General features: G+C 49.7%; 1 protein-coding gene across 15 annotated transcripts in view; it reads right to left on the bottom strand.

Annotated features, from left to right (window-relative positions):
• FANCM (FA complementation group M) overlaps positions 1 to 21,097 on the bottom strand; it is a 316,043-nt gene that overhangs the window by 166,664 nt on the left and 128,282 nt on the right. Inside the window, exon 24 of one of the 15 annotated variants that reach the window (XM_050335696.1) lies at positions 13,293 to 13,307. The exons of 13 other annotated variants lie outside the window; for them this stretch is intronic. The gene's annotated coding sequence lies outside the window, so the exon portion shown is untranslated. Of the gene's footprint in view, positions 1 to 13,292; positions 13,308 to 17,499; positions 17,538 to 21,097 lie in introns of those variants that run through there. One more of the 15 variants, XM_050335685.1, reaches the window with a different exon arrangement.

Genomic DNA, 21,097 nt, shown 5'->3' with positions numbered 1-21,097 from the left:
CCATCTGCACCCCTGGAATCTCCTGCCAATCCCAGGGCACAGCAGGGATAACCTGCTCCTAAATATTGTGTCTCTACATTTACAACCACATCTATGGGATTCCACCTTTCTCAGGGAAAAGCTGCTTAACAGGGAAGCAGGGAGAGGCTTGGCTTTGCTTTGCAACCTTCAGTCAAAATCTCAACATGTAAAACATCAACACTTCTGAAAAAAGGATTTTCCAGGAAAACCTCTGATAAATGAAGTTTGAACTAAGGCTGCAACGAGGGCTTTGTTTGGGTTTAGCTGCTCTAATTGTACACAGATGGGAAACATCTTAACTCAGGTACGTGGAAAACCAACAGTCCAGCACAGCCTTGGCAATGGGAATCCATTATTTAAAAAAAAAAAAACAACAAAACACAAAACAAGCTAACAGTGAAATGTTATACTTTTATGAGGTTTTGTTTTCTTTGCTCTTCTGAAAAACGACACATTAAAATGATGCTCCACCAGTGTTATTGATTTCACTCCTGCCTATGCAGGAGACACAAAATAAATTAGTTGCACATTAAGTCGGTGCAGGCTGAGAGGTTAATTGTTTGTGTGGCTCGTGAAATAGAATCTGTGATTGTTCTCCAATACTGTTGGGGGAAAAAAAACACAAAACAAAACAAAACAACAACAAAAAGCAGCCAAATGCTTCCAGTGATTTGGAAGCTGATAGCCATTATTTCAAATAAAATAAACCCAAAGCAGTGTAGAGCAGGTTCCTCTGTGTCTGCACTGGGGAGTTATTGCAGCAGGGATGGGGATGTCACTCCTGAATCCATAATCACAGTGTGAACTCATCCTTACCCCCAGGCTCGACTCTCAGAGGGTGATTTTGGCCGAGTGAGAACTCCAGAGTTCACTTGGTCACTTCATTTCCCTGCCCAAAGCCCTCCCTGTGCCAGCCACGCAGCTCTGCTCACACCTCACATCCTCAACACTTCAGGAAGCTCATTTTTTAAATCGATTTTTTTCTTTAAAACCAATCCAGTGTCTGTGATGGCTGAATCAATTCACAGCTGGGTGGTTTGGATGGGTAAATTACGCCAGTATTAATACCAGCACTAAATCCCTTCAGGAAGGACCGCTCAGATCAATCTGGGGGACACCTTTCAGGGCAGAGCAGTTCCACACAGGGAGAGGAGGGAGCTGCTCTGCACATTTCCCTTCCTTCTCCTTGCTCAATCCACACCACAGTCACCTGGACAACCTGGGCTGATCCAAGCTGGAGGGAACCATCTGAGGATCTGCCACAAAAAGCCTTCCCAGAATATCAGCTAAGCCCAAAGTACCAGCACTAATATTCCACTGAACTGAGGAAAACTGCCTCCCATTCCTGGTCCAGTGCTCCAAAATTGAGAGGTACCACCAGCTTTGGGAAAAGGGACACACACAGTGACCTTCCAAGGAGCAGGGAAGGAAAAGGATCCTAATCTAACCAAGGAAGAAAGGTTGTGGCTACAGTGTTTTAAGTGTGAGAGAGACAAGCACATAAATCCACCTGACCAGGGAAGGCAATTAGAGTGATGGATTGCAGCCAACTCCAGAGAGATGGGAACGTGGAGACAATGCTCCAATACAAATTATTACACAAAATTACCCTCAGCCCACTCCCACTCCTCTGAAGAATCAGTCACTCACATCCCCAGCGAGCTGGGGTCAAATGCCAGGGAGGCTTTTCCATCCTGAGCATCTCCCACTCCTGCAGGAGACAACTTGTCCCTGCATCCCAGCTCAGACCAACCTGTTGGAACAGCTGAGAGCTTATTTTACACCACCAGGACTCTGCAGCATCACAGAGGGGGGAAAGGAGGGAATCAGCACTTGCTCCTATGGATTTCTGGGATTTTGTGCCACAATAAAATACTGAAACTCTGGTTACACCTGGGAACTCACTCAGCCCTGGCACAGCCCTAAAACCCAGCCTTGAGAAGTCTCCTCAGAACATTCATCCCACTTTGCCAGTGAGAGCACTGGGTGTGCCCTTCAGGGCACAGCAATATTCTACATTTATCCACATTTTTCCAGCTGAATATCACAACAAAACAATCAGATGACTTCTGCAGGACAGCCGGGTTTTCCTCCAGAATATCAAGGAGTAGGAAGGTGGCTCCCACCTGCAGCCACTGGCCAACGTGTCCCCAGGGAATTTCCTACAATCCAGGCTGGGTAGGATGGATGAACACACGTGATGCTCAACCACAACCACCAGCCCTGCTGTGCATGCAAAACATGGAACAGCAGCCCCTTGAAACCCAGAACAACAGCACCAGACAGACTTGCCCAAGAGTGTGGGAGTGCTTGGCATGTGCTGGAATCATAAACACTCTCTGCCAGCTGGCTTTGTTTGCTTTATGCAGGAAAGAGGATTTGGTAAATAAGAGAGATGTTTATTTGGCAACTGGAACGTTGGTAAGGGATGCCTCTCGTGAAGATTCAAAATGCCACCAAATTGTTCCAGCCCTTCAGTGGGGGATAAGACAGACTTATTTAGGCTTCCCTAAGGTGATGAAGAGCTGGAAGTTCCAGGACAAACAGCAGCAGGCCCTGTGTCCTGTCCAGCCCAGGGAAGTGCTTGTCCCTCCCTGCAGCTCCAGCACAGGCTGGAGCAGAGGAAGCTTTGCCACTGTAAGACCAAAAACAGCACAGGGAACAGCCTGGAAGTGTCCAAGGCCAGGTTGGAGCACCCTGGGCTGGTGGAAGGTGTCCCTACCCATGGCAGGGGTGGTACTGGGTGGGCTTTGAGGTCCCTTCCCACCCAAACCAGTCTGGGATGCGGTGACGGAGGAGGAAGCCCCTTCCTTCCATCACCTCACCCTGTTCAGGGCTGTCACTCCCCATGGGCTCCCAATCCAGGACACCCTTCCCTGGAAATGTGGTGGTAGGAACCACCATGGCAAACCTGCTTCGACACCCCTGCTCCCACCCAGGTCCTCCCATCCTCTTCCCTTTCTTCCCTTCGTGTTTTCCCACGGGCCCAGAGCCCAGCTCAGGAGCTGCAGCCCCGTGAGTGCTGCCCACCCCTCCCTGCTGCTTGGATTCCAGAGGGGCAGGACATTTTGCCAACACCACAACGAAAGAGATCTCAAAATAGATCCTGCTAATAACTCCAGCATCAATTTTCTGACATCAGATCAGGGGCTTTCAATCTGAAGTGTTCCCAGGTGATATCTGTAGGGAACAGGCAGTCCTGGTTTCTCAGTGCCAGCACAGAGCCAAGCTGTTCCCTTTCCACACAGCTCCACCTGCATTTCCTCCAGCAGGATGAGCCTCTGCAGCCACACAGGGCTTGGGAACCTGCTCCCAAGGGAGATGAGGGGATGGAGGGCACTGAACAGGTTCCCCAGGGCAGTGGGCACGGTCCCAAGGCTGCCAGAGCTCCAGGAGGGTTTGGACAACGCTCTGAGGGACAGGGGGGAGTGTTGGGGTGTCCTGGGCAGGGCCAGGGGTTGCACTGGGTGGTCCTTGTGGGTCCCTTCCAGCTCTGCATATTCCATTTTACAATTCCAGAGAACAAGACCTCTCTTCTCTTGCCCTCAGTAACTTTACCCCCTTCCCTTTTCATTAACAAATTCCACTTAATACCTTGAACAACATTAAGCAAATGAGACTAAAACCTCACTCACTTTTCTCCTATGACAATGCAAAGAATTGACATTTAAATAATTAAACCACATCTAAATAGAGTGACTCAGACTGGTGATTTCATATTGAAGCCTTCTGTCATTTTCCCAAAATCTCACCTGTTTCATTCCTTTAGACTAAAAAAAAAAAAAGGTCCCATGGAATATTTTCTTAGACCAACATAATTCCAAAAGAATTCCTTCTGCAAGACTAGGAGAAATCTTAGAGGAACACTTCTAAAAGTTTATTTCTGTGGGTACTACAAGTACTCCATAACCCCCCATAATGGATGTAATTCCCTTGTCAGATTTAGGACAACTTTTATTTGTTGGTAGGTCCTGTATGGGACAATAAAACTTCCAATACAACCCCGTTATTGTCACCTACAGAGAGCAAATGAGGGATTTATTCAGTCTCTGCAATGCTTGCTGTGCTGTTAAACAGGGGATTTGGAGAGACCAGGATGTGCTGTTGGAAAAACAGGATGAATATATTTGATTAAGTGGGTAAATACCTCCAAAGGAATTAAAAATATTTGGTTCCACAGGGGTTGTACAAGAGGAGGGAGCAGAAACAAGGTTTTTAGGAGCATGAGACCAGAGAAATTCCTACCAGGGAAAGCATCATCATTCCTAAGGGGGTTACTAAAGCAGCCCAGCCTTTACACCAAAATAAAAGAAAACCATTCAGTTTCTGGAATAAAGAGTTACTTTTTTTGGGAAAAGCCAGTGGTTTTTTATGCTCTCTACCCAAAAAAAAAAAAAGGCAGCAACTGGTGTGCTCAGGGCTTGGACATGAAGAGTCACAACATGACTTTGTCAGGAGTCACTCAGAGGGTTGAATTGGCCCCTCTGACTTCCCCCCTCATTTGCTCCCCACCCTGCAGGGCAGAGGTTGCTCAGCAAAAGCTCAGGGAGCTCAGGACAGCAAAAGGAGGGATGTCCAGGAAAACAAAGCCCACCTGGCACACGGGGAAGGATTTTGAAGTGTCCAAACAAAACCCACGGGCTGGCAATGGGTGAGCCTGGAATGGTCCAGGGCAAACTTGTCAGGAAAGGTTTGATGGTAAATTAAAATATTGCTGAGCTTTAACCAGGCCCCACTGCAGAGACAAAGCCCTGAAAATAAACTGCTACTACTAATAATAATAGTGTTTGTTATTGATTTCTTTCAGATGTTGCATTTGAGCTTGAAGTGTCTCTAAACAAAGCTGAAGTGCACTTTGCAATGATTTATCATACACAAGTCAAGGCTGCGTTTTGAAAGCCCTGAAATAGAGGTTTTGTGTTCTTTCAAGTCAAGAAGTGTCTCAAACACAGAGTTCTTTTTTATACCTGAGAAATCAGATTGAATCTATCCAGAACATTAAAAAGAATTTGCAGCAGACAGAAAAAAAAATAAAATAATTGAGAGGCAGAACTTGAGCTGTCTCCAAATGTCCAGGACCATAAAGAGTCAGGATTTCACTCAGGAGATCCTAATAAGGCAGCAATTAACCCACCAGGATAATCAGAGAGCAAATGGGCACAGGGAAAGCCATTTCCAGCCTGGGTAATTACAGGGAGGATATTTGATAATGCACCTCCAGAATCTCCCTCTCTCTCTCAGGGAGAATTATTTTCCCATAATCTTTGCAGACACTGAGCCAGAGGTGGCCCAGGGAAAGCACCTGACATTTTAATCCTGTATTTCTGCTGCAAATGCCATAATAAACTTAAATAAAAACTTTATCCACCAGGAGCAGTTTGGAGGCTGCTCTGACAGTGCCAATATTGAGGAGAGACACTGAAATGTTCCCATAAAAGCCCAGGATGGGCCAGGATGGAGCAGCAATAAAGCAGCTCGTTGTCATGTGCTTCCAGCTTAAAGACTCCCTGAAACTTGGGATTTTCTATTCCCTTACTGCTTTCCATGTCCTCTCTCAGCATCTGCTTTTAATCCAGCACCATAAATACTTAAATAACCCTGAAAGTTAAAATAAACCACAGGAATTTTTTTGTTCTTTGTGCTTCCAGGAGGAGGAACAGAGTTGCTTGTTTAAAATGAGTCATTTCCATCCCAAACACACTCACCCTGCACCAAAAATCATGGAATTCATAAGGAAAGGCGGGGAGAGCTGGGGGGGCTCACCTGGAGAAGAGAAGGCTCCAGGGAGAGCTGAGAGCCCCTTGCAGGGCCTAAAGGGGCTCCAGGAGAGCTGGAGAGGGACTGGGGACAAGGATGGAGGGACAGGACACAGGGAATGGCTTCCCACTGCCAGAGGGCAGGGAGAGATGGGAGATTGGGAAGGAATTGCTGGCTGGGAGGGTGGGCAGGCCCTGGCACAGGTTGGGCAGAGAAGCTGTGGCTGCCCCTGGATCCCTGGGAGTGTCCAAGGCCAGGTTGGAGCACCCTGGGCTGGTGGAAGGTGTCCCTGCCCATGGCAGGGGTGGCACTGGATGGACTTTGAGGTCCCTCCAACCCAACCCATTCCAGGATTCTCTGACTCCTAAAAACCAGAAGCCCAATTCAAGGATTATTCCCTGCTACCTCCAGGACTCCAGAGCACCTGAAATGGCCCCTTACACAAAGGCCAAATTTGCTGTTAATCAGGTGAGAAGGGTCTAACTATTGGGGCCTTGGAAATCATGGAATCACAGAGTGGTTGGGGTTGGAAAGGATTTAAAGATCATCTCCTTCCAAGTCCCTGCTTCGGGTTGGGAAGGATTTAAACATCATCCTGTTGCAACCCCCTGTCCTAAGGAACTGAAGAGGGAGGAAATATCTCAACCAGACTTATCCTGCAGAAATTCTGGAGTTAAGGTGGCCAGGAGCTGTCCAGCATTCCCAGGGAGTGGGAGCTCTCCAGCATTCCCAGGCAGTGGGAGCTCTCCAGCATTCCCAGGGAGTGGGAGCTCTCCAGCATTCCCAGGGAGTGGGAGCTCTCCAGCATTCCCAGGGAGTGGGAGCTCTCCAGCATTCCCAGGGAGCGGGAGCTCTCCAGCATTCCCAGGCAGCGGGAGCTCTCCAGCATTCCCAGGCAGCGGGAGCTCTGCCAGCATTCCCAGGCAGTGGGAGCTCTCCAGCATTCCCAGGCAGTGGGAGCTCTCCAGCACTCCCAGGCAGTGGGAGCTCTCCAGCATTCCCAGGCAGCGGGAGCTCTGCCAGCATCCAGGACTGGCCACCTCCTTTCCTACCACAGCAGAGACTGAAAGTTTTTCCTCTGGAACCAGGAATCACGGGAACCCAGTAGGGAATTCAGCAGGGAACACAAAGCCCCACAAAAACTGCCTCAAAATAGGAATTATTCAGAGTGTGCAGCTCCAGACTGGGAGCATCAGTCCTTCCATGATCCCCAAATTTCTCCAGGGTAGAAAAGCTGGTCTAGAGTTTTACTACTGGATTTTACTACTTGAATAGCAAGAAAATAATTGAGCATTTCAGTCTAAGTGCATTAAAAGTTCAGCTCTTGAATGACTTTTACCTTGAACAGGCTTTTTCCTTCCTTTTACTCCTCACAGACTTCATGGAACCACAGACTGGTTTGAGTTGGAAGGGATATTAAAAACCATTTAATTCCCAGCCCCTGGCACGGACAGGGACACTTCCCACCAGCCCAGGCTGCTCCAAGCCCTGTCAAACCTGGCCTTGGACACTTCCCAGGAAAAGGAAAATCCTTTCCACCTTCTTCCCATGGGGGCCTTGTGAAGGTCAAGGCTGGACAGGTGAAGCTTTAACTTAAAATACCAACAAGAAAATCCTAAAAAAACCCCACAAAACCCCAAAAAAAAAACCCAAAAATCCCACTTATCAATTACATCAATCCAGTTTGCAGTGGGGAAAATTCCAAGGACTTCTAAAGGTGCTTTGCAGCTGAAATTATTCTGTGGCTGTGCAGAAAACTCACTAAATAAGTGAATAAAAGCTATGGATGCCACGAGCCAGGTTCAGTATGTGATTCCTGTCACTCTCCCCTGGATTCTCCTCAATTCTCTGTTCCATCATCTGTTCCTGACACCTTCGACACACTCAGCTCTTCCAACCTCCTTCAGGACATGAGGAAATCACGGATCAGGGGCCACTCAGCACGGCTGGGGATTTAATTACACCTGGATTTGGTGTTCAGGACAATAAACCCTCAGCAGGTACTCAAAGGCTAATTAGAGATGATTATTATAATTATGGAAGGGGTTGTAAACACACAGAGGAAGGGAAGGGGTGGGGAAACGCCTGGGAAATTCCTGGCTGTCCCTGAAAGCACAACCCACACTGTGTGTGGAACAGGAGCTTCTGAAAGGTATTTTTCTACTTGTTTTATGATTCAAGACCCAGGAAGAAGATCCTTACTACAGCAAATTTACTGGCCTGTAGAACTCAGGTGGCTTTATAGCACAAATTCTTGCTTTTTATCCCCACCCTATACAGGTCACACACCCCACTCCCAGCTGGGGGGCAATTGTACCACTTTTATTTCCCACACCATTGTGAAAACATGTCTAATGTAACTTCTGCCATTTCAGCAGGAAATCAAATTCAGGGTTTTGAGCAGCATTTCCCCATTTTTATGTTTTACAACCAAAGCTCCCAGTTTTACACACTACAAAAAAAACCTGCAGGCACCACATTTCAGTGGCAGAACCAGTGCTGGGTCTATAACTTTAAGGAGAGGTTGAACAGGGATTAAATGTACTAAGCCCAGGTTTTGATTACAGAAATGTTCCTGAACGTGATGACACCTCACAAAACCTGTTACTGCCCATGATAAACCTTCCTCTGCTGAGGAGCACCAGCCTTCCCTCCCTGAATTCAAATCGAGTGGGAGGGAATCTGCTGGTTCCAAGGCCAGGCTGGGCAGGGCTTGGAGCAACCTGGGATAGTGGGAGGCAGCACTGGATGGGCTTCACGGTCCTTCCCAACCCAAACCAGCCTGGGATTCTATAATGCTCTTCTTGCAAAGACCTTCTGAACCTTCTCCTTGTTCCTCAAGTCCATTTTCCCTTGAAAGCAATGGAGCACCAGGGTGTTGATTCCCTGGATGTCCCCAAGGTCCAACGTGGCTCTTTCCCCACCCTAAACCCCACATTGTATCTCCTGCATGGATGGAGGAGGGAACCACAGAGGAAAGCACTTTGCAGGAGGAATTTCTGCCTGGAAAGGGTGGTCAGGCCCTGGCAGGGGCTGCCCAGGGAGGTTTGGAGTGCCCAGCCCTGGAGGTGTCCAAGGCAGGCCTGGCCGTGGCACTCAGTGCTCTGGGCTGGGGACAAGGTGGGGATGGGCACAGGGGGATCCATGGGCTGGGAGGGCTTTTCCAGCCTCAGGGATTCCAGGATTCCATGGAAGCAGCTGTGCTGAGCCACTGAGAGGTGCCAGCAGCTGCCTCAGGCACTCTTTAACTCAGCACAATTGACACATCCGTGATTATTACAAGCTCCCAGCAATGCCCATCCCATGTTTTCACCCCGTCCCTGATATTCCCTGGATGCCCTTCCAGCCCTGGCTCATTTCCTATTTATGCCCAGCTTTTAGCATTTCTTTCCCCATCATTACCAGTATTAATAATTCCACCCTTTCCCTCCACCATTATATCCTCATAAATCCCAGAGTTATTCCAAGTCATTACATCCCATATTAAGGCAGTTGTGCCTCCTCAGCTTGAAACAGCTTCTGTTTTCTTCACGTCCTCCTTTACATTCACCAGTTTTTCGCCACATCCTTTACACATTCCCCACCTTTATGGGTGTGTTTTGTTGTGGGTTTTGTGTTTTTACTTCTGCTCGTGCAGAGATCTTTATTTCCTCCCCTCCACACCGAGCAGAGACGACTCTGAAAGGTGTGGAGGAACCAGACACCGGAGGCATTGGGGCCATAAAACACAGCCCATATTCCCATCTGAGCTTCCAGCAAGTGGAGCTGGACACGTTGGCAGGTTCTGACCCCTTAAACGAGGCCCTGCAAACGATCTTCGAAATAATCAGAGGAGCTCTGCACGAGGGGGCAGGCACAGAGCTGACAGGGTGGCAGGGGATTCAGTCAGGATAATCCAATTACTGCTGCTCACGGAGATTTGAAGGGCAATAAAAGGGTGGATGGAATTCAGAACTGTCATTACAAGAGAAGGCACGTGGAAATAAAAGTCTGTACCTTGTGTACACAGGAGCAGATATTAAATCCACCTGCTCTCCACCAAAGGCCCTGGAGAGATTTGCTCAAACACAGCAGCAGCAAAAAGACAAGGAGGATATCAAAGGAAGGAGCAAAGATCAAACAATACAAAATAAATTAATAAATATCTATTTTTTCACATCCCAAGCAGTTCCTCCAGCAGCAGCCAAACCCTTTGGAACACGGAAATGCACCTAAGCCAGGCAGAGGGAAGGATCCTACAGGATGAGAAGTTATCCAAGAGATTCCCTGGATTGAGCAGAAGGCCAATGGAGTGGATTATGTGGCAAAGACCATTCCAATGTTAAAGGGTGTGTGGAGACTGAACAAGGAGCAATTATTCCTTGCCCTCCCGAACACAGAAACTGAGGATGTGCACTGAACTTCTCTAATAAATAAAAAAATATAATAACTACTACTTTAACCATGTATTTAATAACATCAATATATTAATTTAAATGCAATATAATGACTATACATTTAATGATATGTACATTTAAAAACACAATAAGTTATTTTTAGCTCTCGTTTCCATCAACACAACAATTGACCTGCATTTCCAAGACACCCCCAAGCCACAGCTTGGCCACCCTCTCAGTCCACTCTTCCCTCCTTGCTCTCATCCCCCAGGGCCATTTTTCTCTCTGTTGTACCCTGGGCCAAATGAAGAATAAATCAGCCCCTAATTTCAAGTGCCATGGCAGAGCAGAGCTGGTCACTAATTAGTACAGTTTATTTTATCCCCCTGTAAACACCCCTAAAAGAAAAAATTCGAACACACCAAGTAAGCTGGTTCTCATCTTAATCCCTTCATGGCCAAGCACCACTTGCAGCAGGAAGAGTCACCCAGCAAAGCAGCAATAAAAATCATTTTATATTCACAGTAGTGCAATATTTTGAGAATTTTTAATTTATTGTGAATAAATGACACGTGAAATGCTTTCTAATGCCTCAAACACGAGATGCAAAATTGCAGGAGCAAAAAAAAAAAAAAACACACCAAAACCCCCTGATTTTAATTTTGCTGAACAGATCTAAGGGTTTTAAGCCTCCTGTGCATCATTACCAATGTCAGTGGTGCCTCCCACATTTCCCAGTTAATGGCTCTTGGGTGAGAATTCCTTCCACCCCCAGGAACGACTCTGGGGTCCAACCACCATCTACAGCTTGGCAGGAGAGAAGGTGACCCCAGGCATGGGAGGTGTTCTCAGGCTGTGCCAGGGGAGGCTCAGGTGGGACAGCAGCAGGAATTTCTCCTGGAAAGGGTGGTCAGGCCCTGGCAGGGGCTGCCCAGGGAGGTTTGGAGTGCCCAGCCCTGGAGGTGCCCAAGGCAGGCCTGGCCGTGGCACTCAGTGCTCTGGGCTGGGGACAAGGTGGGGATGGGCACAGGGGGATCCATGGGCTGGGAGGGCTTTTCCAGCCTCAGGGATCCTGGGATTCTGTGACCAAGCAGAAAATCAGTGCAAAGCCCTGACTGGGATGGGGTAACTGGGACAGGTCACCATGAGGCACAAGAGGCCACACAACAACAGAGCAACTGCATTTCAGCTGGGGATGCTCCTGCCTGAACCACTTTGCTCTGTGTCAGACCCACAATTCCAGAATGGGTTGGGTTGGAAGGGACATTAAAGCTCCTCTCATTCCCTCCCCTGCCATGGACAGACCTCAGTGCTCCTGCTGGCACGGCAAGCCCAGCTCACCCCATCCCAAAAACCCATCCCCCAGCCCCAAGCTCCCAGCACAGAGCTCTTTGCTCCTCCAAGCAGTGAGATCTCCATCCCAGTCCCTGCCCTTGGCCACAGCTAAGGGGGTCAGAGCTGTGTGAAAAGCATCTAAAAGCAGGAGATGGGGAGAACAGCCCATGGGGATGGGATTGCAGACTGGTCCTAATCCAGCAGTGGTGCTGCCAGAACCTCTCCCTGCCTCCTGGGAGTAAAGTCTGAGTAACAGCCAAGTGCTGGAAGTGAAATCCAGGAGCAGACAGCAGATAATGGCAGAGACTGGGAAGAAAAAAATAATAAAAGGGAACCCTTAGGGGGTTTTTGTTTGGTTTGTTGTTGTTGTTTGGTGCTATGGGGGGTTTTTTTGTTGGTTTTTTTTGAGTAAAAGAGTCTTTGACAAGAAATCCATTTTTACAGGAATCAGGCTGAGTTCAGAAAAACAGATATTGAATGTTTACAGAAGATAAAGAGTGACCACTGACCTGGGCACAGCAGGGAAGTGTAAAACAACTGCTGCACACAAACATCCCTCTTTGAGCCATCACACTGGGAGGGAGGGATCACATAGAGGGAAAAATGCCTCTTTACCAGAAAAATGTCCTCCAAAGCTTCAAGAACCCCGGGAGGCAGGACAGGAGAACCTGAGAGGTGCTGGGCAGGCTGTGGCAGCACAGCCAGGGGCAGAGGGTGTGAGAGAGGGCTCAAATTCAGCCCAGGGGGAGTGTAAATTGTCCTGTGAATCACTGCCCTCCTGGGCTTAAAAGGGATGGAGGGAAGGCTTAAAACATGTCCTGTCCTTGGATTTGGCATGTCTGAGAATCCCACCCAGAGACCACAAGGGATCAGAACCACGGAGGACAAGGTCATTCCCAAGTGCCTCCTGAATGCTTCCCTCAGACAGTTCCAGTGGTTCCCAAGCTGGCCTCCCACTTCTACTGCCAGACAGGACATCCCTTGAAGAGCCCTCATCAAATCCTTTTTTCCACCCGTAGATTATTTCAGCTGGAAAGGATCTACAAGAACCACCTGCTGCAACTGCCTGGCTGTGCCAGGGCTGAGCAAACGTGTCCTTGAGGTCCAAATGTCCCTTGAGCACTGACAGTCCTGGGGCATCACCCACCTCTCCAGGGAGCCTGTTCAGGGTTTGACCCCCTCTTGGTACAGAAACTCTCCCTCGTGTCCAGTCAGTGTGTGAAACTTCCCAGATCTCACCAAGCAGCCCTTGAAGCCAAAACCCAAGGCACAGGTGCCAGGGAGCACCTCAGCCCCTCCCATGGTCAAAGCAAGTTATTGCAGCTCTAAACATGTATTTAATTCCCTCTGCACATCTGACATGCCCTGATTTACAGGCTCTTCGGTTCTCTGCAATATTGAAGTGAGAAAAAAAACCTCACAAAATTTCAAGATCAAACCCCATTTCTCCGCCATTCCCCCAAACCTTCAAAACCATCAGTAACTGGAGAGTGCTATCAACAAAATTGCCCAGGTGTCACAAGTACTTTTTCCTCGAAATATTCCCCATCCTTCTGCCTCAATTACCAAGCAGATTTGCCTGTTTTGCAGATGGAAGCCAGCATCACATGTCTGAGCATGCAGGAGAGCAGAGACTGTTTAAGGGTCCCCTGAGGGGAGTGTTTTGTTCATGGAATGGTTTGGGTTGGAAGAGACCTTAAAGCTCATCCAGTGCCACCCCTGCCACGGGCAGGGACACCTTCCACCAGCCCAGGGTGCTCCAACCTGGCCTTGGACACTTCCAGAGATCCAGGGGCAGCCACAGCTTCTCTGCCCAACCTGTGCCAGGGCCTGCCCACCCTGGCAGGGAGGAGAAGGCTGGGCTGGTGATCCCGTGTGATTCCTTCCACTCTGCCGTGCTGAGGGAGGCAGAACAGCCCAGCTGCCCTGGGAGAGCCCCTGGAAAAGGAGCAGCTGAGCTGAGGGAGAATCAATGCCCCAGTGAAGGTGTTACAATGAGGGACTGAGATTAACTCTGCATTAACACTAATGACAAAACTATAAATCATGGACAGGCTTAATAAAAAGGATCCTGCTCTGAAGAGGTTTGTGATTGATTTTTGGCATCAGTCAGGTAATTCTGAGATCAATAGGACACAAAATCCACCTATTTGCTCGTTAGCAGCAGAATTAGATTCTGTAACAGACTCTCTGTTTATAAAACCGCTTCAGGACAGAGACTGTTTACCACAACATGCAGGGACAGCACACAGGGAATGGCTTCCCACTGCCAGAGGGCAGGGACAGATGGGAGATTGGGAAGGAATTGCTGGCTGGGAGGGTGGGCAGGCCCTGGCACAGGTTGGGCAGAGAAGCTGTGGCTGCCCCTGGATCCCTGGAAGTGTCCAAGGTCAGGATGGAGCACCCTGGGCTGGTGGAAGGTGTTGGGGTTGGAACGGGAGATGGGCTTTAAGGTCCCTTCCAACCCAAACCATCCTGGAATTCTGGGATCATTCTACAATTTGCCTCTGTTGGAATTCAGATTCTTTCATACAAATTATGTAATGGAAAATTAAACTCAAATTAGAACCCTCTTCAACTTCTGTAAACTCACACTTCTCAACCCAACAAATAATCAAACCAGTAAAAACAAAGTAAACGAAAAATTGCAAAGCTTTTAAAAGAAATTCAAACATAACCATGTGCCTGGTTATCAATCCATACCCTGCTCCCAAGTACAGCTGCAGACTGACAGGGAACAAGCTGTTCCTGCCAGGAAAGGCTGCTCTGGAATTGGCTGCTGACAGCTACAACAAAGGTCACGTTTATTTGTAAACCACCTCAGTGATGGAGCAGTCCCTCCAGGGATCCTGAACCTGATCTGAGGGAAAAATAAATGACCAAAAAAAATCACAGAGTAATTCAGGACATTTCCCTTGGGATGTCACCCAAGCAGTGGCTGGATTGGACCACCGTGGGCTGCATCTGTTCCAGGAAACACAGAGAGACACCCAGGATTCAGGGCTGTATCCCTGCCCCCAGCAAGGATGCTGCAAACACAGGAGAACCGGAATGTTTTGTCCCAAAGTCCCTGGAGTACATCCCTACACATGAAGGGATGGAAGAGATTTCCTACAGAAAGGGAAGAAGCCCTTGAATTTCCTTGCAGACCAGATGGGCTGAGTCTCTCCCGAGTCTCTCAGTCAAAGTGGCACAAAATCATCCCTGAGATAAATCCCAAAAACCAGGGGGTGTCACTTCTGGCCAGCAGTGGCCTCTCCACCCTTAGGGATTTGGGACACTCACTGCAGGTCCCAGCTGGGTCAAACAGATATTTCCCAGTTCTGTAAGCACCTCCCTGCCCCAGCAGCACAAGGTGGGACACAGGGCTGGTGTCCCAAGTGTCACTTGTCCCTCAGAGGCCACAGGGAAGAGGTTTTTGCCTCAGGTTTGGTGTTCCAAAGGCTGCATCTTCCCCGTGAGCCAAAGATATCAATGTTGATTAACAGTTGCTGTTCATAAAGCAGGAGGAAAACTCTCCTCCAATTCAAATACAAAAGCACCCAGGGAAAGCTTTATGACACCACTGAGCTCCCAAAATTCCCACCACAACCCACACCAGCATGAGCTGATTGTGGCTGAGGGATGGGAATTGTTCATCCTGCAGAGCTGCCCCAGCCCTGGGAACAGCACAGGGAGCTGCTGGAGAGTCCAGAGGAGGCCCCAGGATGGGCAGAGGATGGAGCAGCTCTGCTGGGAGGAGAGGGGAGGGAATTGGGATTGTCCAGCCTGGAGAGGAGAAGCTTTGGGGTGACAAATTGTGGCCTTCCAGGACCTGAAGGGGCTACAGGAAAGATGGAGAGAGACCATTGACAAGGGATGGAGGGACAGGACACAGGGAATGGCTTCCCACTGCCAGAGGGCAGGGAGAGATGGGAGATTGGGAAGGAATTGCTGGCTGGGAGGGTGGGCAGGCCCTGGCACAGGTTGCCCAGAGAAGCTGTGGCTGCCCCTGGATCCCTGGAAGTGTCCAAGGCCAGGTTGGATCAGCCTGGGCTGATGGAAGGTGTCCCTGCCCATGGCAGGGGTGGCACTGGGTGGGCTTTGAGGTCCCTTCCAACCCAAACCATCCCGGGATTCTGTGACTGGGAGAGAAGTCGGAGCTGAGAAGAGCAGGAATTTTCCCAACATGGAAAGGTTCCTGGTTCTGCAGAGCAGCTTTTCAGTGATGGGAGATTCCCAGCTAATTCCCCACACCCAGCTGAGGTGAACAGTGTCCTGTGATCCCAAACACTACTTTTCCTCTGGAATTGTAGGAAAATGGACCCTTTCCAGGCTACAGTAAATTCTTTATCACGCAAAGCCCGCTCTGATCCCTCCTGCCACACACAAATCCCTCCTGCCCTCATTTTTGCCAGATTTATGCAACCCATCTGTTCTGCTAAACTGTTTGGAGCTTTTAAGGCCACAGTAATTGCCTTTTTTTTTTTCACGTGCTGTATGCACATTTATGATAATTTTGCTTTTTCGAGCCAAATCTCCCTTGTCCTGCAGAACCAGCCACTGCTCATCCCAATGCCCAAAGTGCCTGGAGCAGCCAGAGCCCTTCCACAGCTGGGACAGCCCCTTTTGAGCGAGACACTGGGCAGAATTCAAAGGGCTAGATCAAAATAATCATCATTTGCTGTCCCCTCTGGAGGGGGTGGGACGGTGCTCTGGGGCAGGGGATCCACCCAACCTGCTGCTCTCCTCAGCAGCAGCCCCAAAGCACAGCTCTTGGAAGGCCAGCGAGGAGGAACAGCTTTGGTTCCCTCTCTTGGCTCCTCGGGAGGGGTGGGATTGTATCCAGGGACCTTCCCATTTCTGGGAAGCCTGGCCAGGTTGGAGCAGCCTGGGCTGGTGGAAGGTGTCCCTGCCCATGGCAGGGGTGGCACTGGGTGGGCTTTGAGGTCCCTTCCAACCCAAACCATCCCGGGATTCTGTGACTGGGAGAGAAGTCGGAGCTGAGAAGAGCAGGAATTTTCCCAACATGGAAAGGTTCCTGGTTCTGCAGAGCAGCTTTTCAGTGATGGGAGATTCCCAGCTAATTCCCCACACCCAGCTGAGGTGAACAGTGTCCTGTGATCCCAAACACTACTTTTCCTCTGGAATTGTAGGAAAATGGACCCTTTCCAGGCTACAGTAAATTCTTTATCACGCAAAGCCCGCTCTGATCCCTCCTGCCACACACAAATCCCTCCTGCCCTCATTTTTGCCAGATTTATGCAACCCATCTGTTCTGCTAAACTGTTTGGAGCTTTTAAGGCCACAGTAATTGCCTTTTTTTTTTCCATGTGCTGTATGCACATTTATGATAATTTTGCTTTTTCGAGCCAAATCTCCCTTGTCCTGCAGAACCAGCCACTGCTCATCCCAATGCCCAAAGTGCCTGGAGCAGCCAGAGCCCTTCCACAGCTGGGACAGCCCCTTTCGAGCGAGACACTGGGCAGAATTCAAAGGGCTAGATCAAAATAATCATCATTTGCTGTCCCTTCTGGAGGGGGTGGGACGGTGCTCTGGGGCAGGGGATCCATCCAACCTGCTGCTCTCCTCAGCAGCAGCCCCAAAGCACAGCTTTTGGAAGGCCAGCGAGGAGGAACAGCTTTGGTTCCCTCTCTTGGCTCCTCGGGAGGGGTGGGATTGTATCCAGGGACCTTCCCATTTCTGGGAAGCCTGGCCAGGTTGGAGCACGAGGTTCAAAGACCTGCTGAGGGAATTGTGGCTGGGGAGCTGAGGACACACTAAAAGAGCCGTAAATTCTGACCCTGAGGGAGGGACCAAGGAGGGCAGGGTGGGAGCAGCTCCAGCTGAACCCAGGGTTATGTTGCCAACACAGGACCTGGGGCCATCATTCCAGTGGTACTCCAGAAAATCATGAACTTATGGAATGATTTGGGATGGAGGGACCTCAAAGCCCACCCAGTGCCACCCCTGCCATGGGCAGGGACACCTTCCACCAGCCCAGGGTGCTCCAACCTGGCCTGGGACACTTCCAGGGATCCAGGGGCAGCCACAGCTTCTCTGCCCAACCTGTGCCAGGGCCTGCCCACCCTCCCAGCCAGCAATTTCTTCTTAAAATCTACTTTAACCTGCCCTGTTTGAGTTTAAAACACCCATCCCTCCCTCAGCAGCCAAGCTGTTCCTGCCCTGCTGAGAACAAGCTCCATTAAATCTGTGGGAAAGCCACAGAGAGCATTTGGGGAGAGGCAAGAAACAACCACAGCCCAAGTTCACCAACACTTCCAACCACACAAATACCAAGACACAACTTTGAGGGCCCCACTGTGACAATAAAGAGGCACTTGGTGCCAGATCCTCCCCTCCAAAGGAAGGTAATACTTAATAAGTGCTCAGGGAAGTCCCCACCAGCCCCTCTGCACTCAGCTGTTTCCAGAACTGCCTCCCACCAGGACCATCCCAGACCCATCAGCACCTCCACAAGGTGCTGCCTGGAGGCAAAGACTCTTCCCAGGCCAAGTAAATCCCACCCCAGCTGGAGAACATCCAGCAGGAGAGAGCAGCTGAACTCTGGGCTCTTCTAGGGGCTCAGATTAGTGCAGCTGGAAAATATCTGAGCTGGTCTGACTCGTCCTCATCCCAGCAGGGAAAATACACTGGATTAAAGCAGCAAATTACCACAAATCACTTGCAGGTTGGAGGAATGTCCTCTGCTCCCTGACAGATCTCCCAGTCCATTTCTGTCACATCATTTAAAAAAAATATTGGTGGCAGTGTGCAATATTATTATCATGGGTAATCCAATAAAAAGGATTAGAAAATATCTCCTAATCCATGCACTAAGATGCCTTTCCTGGGAATGTTTACACAGCAGCTGCTGGAAACAGGGGCTATTTCTGAGCGGTTTTTTTACATCTTTGACTGCAGAAAAGTGATAAGTAGGTGCTTAAATGCTGGTGGTTGAAGTGCTACAGGACACACTTCACAGCAGACAGAGGGAAGGGGGGAACACTTCACGCACAGCTGAGTGTCACAGGGAATGTGCTCCTGGAACTGCACAGACCTGTGGAAAGCACCGTGAGGTGCTGAGCTCCAGCCAGAGGGACGGGGCTGTCACTGGAACCCCCTCCCCCAGCACAGAGTAAAACACAGGTTGTACAGTTCTCCTGCCTGGGCTGTTCCCTGTCCATGGCAGGGGGGGATCTTTGGGGTCCCTTCCAACCCAAAGCACTGTGGGGGTCCACGAGGCACTGGGACACCAGGATCAGCTTCCAGACAGTGGGAATGGGAAGTAACCAGATTAGGAACAGAGAACACAACTCTGAACGTTCTAAGGGCTCAGCACTGGGTGCAGGAACAGCCTCTCACCCAGTGAAGTCCATGTGGGTCCCTCAGAATCCTGTGGAACTCTGGGCTTAATCCAGGGGAAGCTCCCACAAGGAGCTGCCTGTTCCTTTTCCACAGCTAAAATCTCTAAGGCAGCACGGGAGGGATCTTGAGTGATGTGATTGAAACAACTAGAACTTAAACTTCAGACAAATCTGTCGGTGTCATTTTTTGTTCTTACTTTTTTTCCCCTTAAAATCATCATGGAAGCACAAACTGGTTTGGGTTGGAAGGGACCTTAAAGCCCCTCTGAAAAATCTCTGCTTTAACAAACTATTTCAGCTCTGGACTCTCTTACCATGAGGTTGATTTTCTTTCATTAAACATTTCCTGTTATTCCTGTGACTCCTACAACCTCTCTTTGGGTTATTTTTGTGTACTAGAGCAAGTGCACCATGCCAGGAACCCTCATTTCAGTGCCACCTGCACAGGGACTGAGCTGGATGAAGGGAGAATACTCAGCAAGAGGCCCAAGAGAAGGACACAGAAAAGATCTGGACCAGAACTTCAAAATATCCTGAAATTAAATTAAGGAATTATTCAGACTTGCCTTATGAAGTGGAATTAATGACAGGATTGCACTAAGGTTTAATGGAGCTATTAGGGGAATTTGCTCGTTGAAGAGAGAGAAAAGGAGAGAGCAGGAACAGGGCAGTGGCAGCAGCATTTGCCAGGGCTGGGAGGGGCAGCACAGGGAATATTCTGGTACAACTGCCCAGCAGGAGCAGAAGAACCAGGCTCAGAAACCAGGATATATTATAAGTTCTTCCACAGCTGAAGGTACATTCAGAGAGAGGAGAACAAAGGCTTGCCAGGGGCTGAAGGAGGAATTCCTCACCCAACTGCACGTCCTGGCTGTTCCCCTGCTGGCAGCAGGTGGAGTGCTCAAGGCAGGAGGGTGAGATTTGCCCTCAGTGACAACCCCAAGGACATCCCAGGACAACTCAATCCCTGCACTTTAATAACCAGTACTGTGACCCCACTATTCCTCCAAAGAGGAATGGAACATGTGGGACCCTGCCACAGGCAGGGACACCTTCCACCAGCCCAGGGTGCTCCAACCTGGCCTTGGACACTTCCAGGGATCCAGGGACAGCCACAGCTTCTCTGCCCAACCTGTGCCAGTGAACGATGTCCAGATCACTCCCAAGGACATTTCCCAGTAACACCACTGGAATCACATCACAAAGGTGAGGAAACATTCCCAGGCATGACCTGGCACAGAAGGTGGCACAGCCAAGCTGGGACAAGAGCCATGGCTGGAGCACATTCCAAGGGGCTGTGCTGTACAGGGAGGACACCCCCTCAGCCCAGGACACTCCTCACCCAGGGCAAAGCCACCAGCGTGGCCTCCCCAGTGCTGCAGGCAGAACTGTTTGTCACACCCAAACAGAGCTCTGGTGCCCCTGGAGGATCTCAGAGCTCAGTCGTGCCCAGCACTGCCCGTGCCCAGCTCAGCACCCGCTGCTGCCAACGCCTCCAAAACACAGCCCAGAGCCAGGAGGAGCCCCAGGACCCAGAAAGCCAACCCAGGCAGACCCTGGCAGTGCTGGTATTTCAGAATTTGAAGCAGTTCCATGGATTTTCAGGTCTGACTGAGGATTTCACGTGCCTGCAGTGGCTGTGCTGTGACTGCAGGGGAATCAATGCTAAGGAAGTCCAAGTCCTCCAAGCTCCTCTGACTGTCAATAAATGCTCACTTTGCCCTGTAATTTATCCAAACTGAGAGGCAGATCCTCAGTGGTTCCACATTTGCTCTGTGCTTGTGCCCATGGAGAGGCAAGGCAGCTTTCCCTGTTCCCTTGCTCCACTGGGAAAGGAACTGGATTCTGTTCCCAGCTACTCGTGCTGTGCAAGCAACTCCCAGCATCACTTCAAACACTGCAAAGGGACAGGGGTGGTGCTGCCATCCCCAGTAATTCCATGAGGTGTCTTCACTTAATGAAACACAGTTTATACCCCACTGGCTGCAAACAGCTCAGCAAGTTACAGGAGGCATAATTGGCATTTAGAGTCCCACAGCCACATCCAGGATGGAATTACAGCCCCTTGTCTACATCCCTCACATCAGGGGCTCGATCCCTTCCACACTGGGAAGTGTTAGTTACACATGGACACAGTGAGCAAAGCAGGAGTCTGGATGTGGGAGAGCAGAGCCAGGAATGGCAGCTCCTCCAAGCACCACACTCCCCTGGGGGCTCTGGAAATGGAATTAGGGAGGAGGAGAATCCATCCCCACAGGCACC

This window comes from Myiozetetes cayanensis, unplaced genomic scaffold (assembly GCF_022539395.1).
Source record: "Myiozetetes cayanensis isolate MyiCay16 unplaced genomic scaffold, myiCay2020 scf6-25, whole genome shotgun sequence".
Classification (NCBI taxonomy): domain Eukaryota; kingdom Metazoa; phylum Chordata; class Aves; order Passeriformes; family Tyrannidae; genus Myiozetetes; species Myiozetetes cayanensis.
This window is presented reverse-complemented; position numbering and strand designations above follow the sequence as displayed.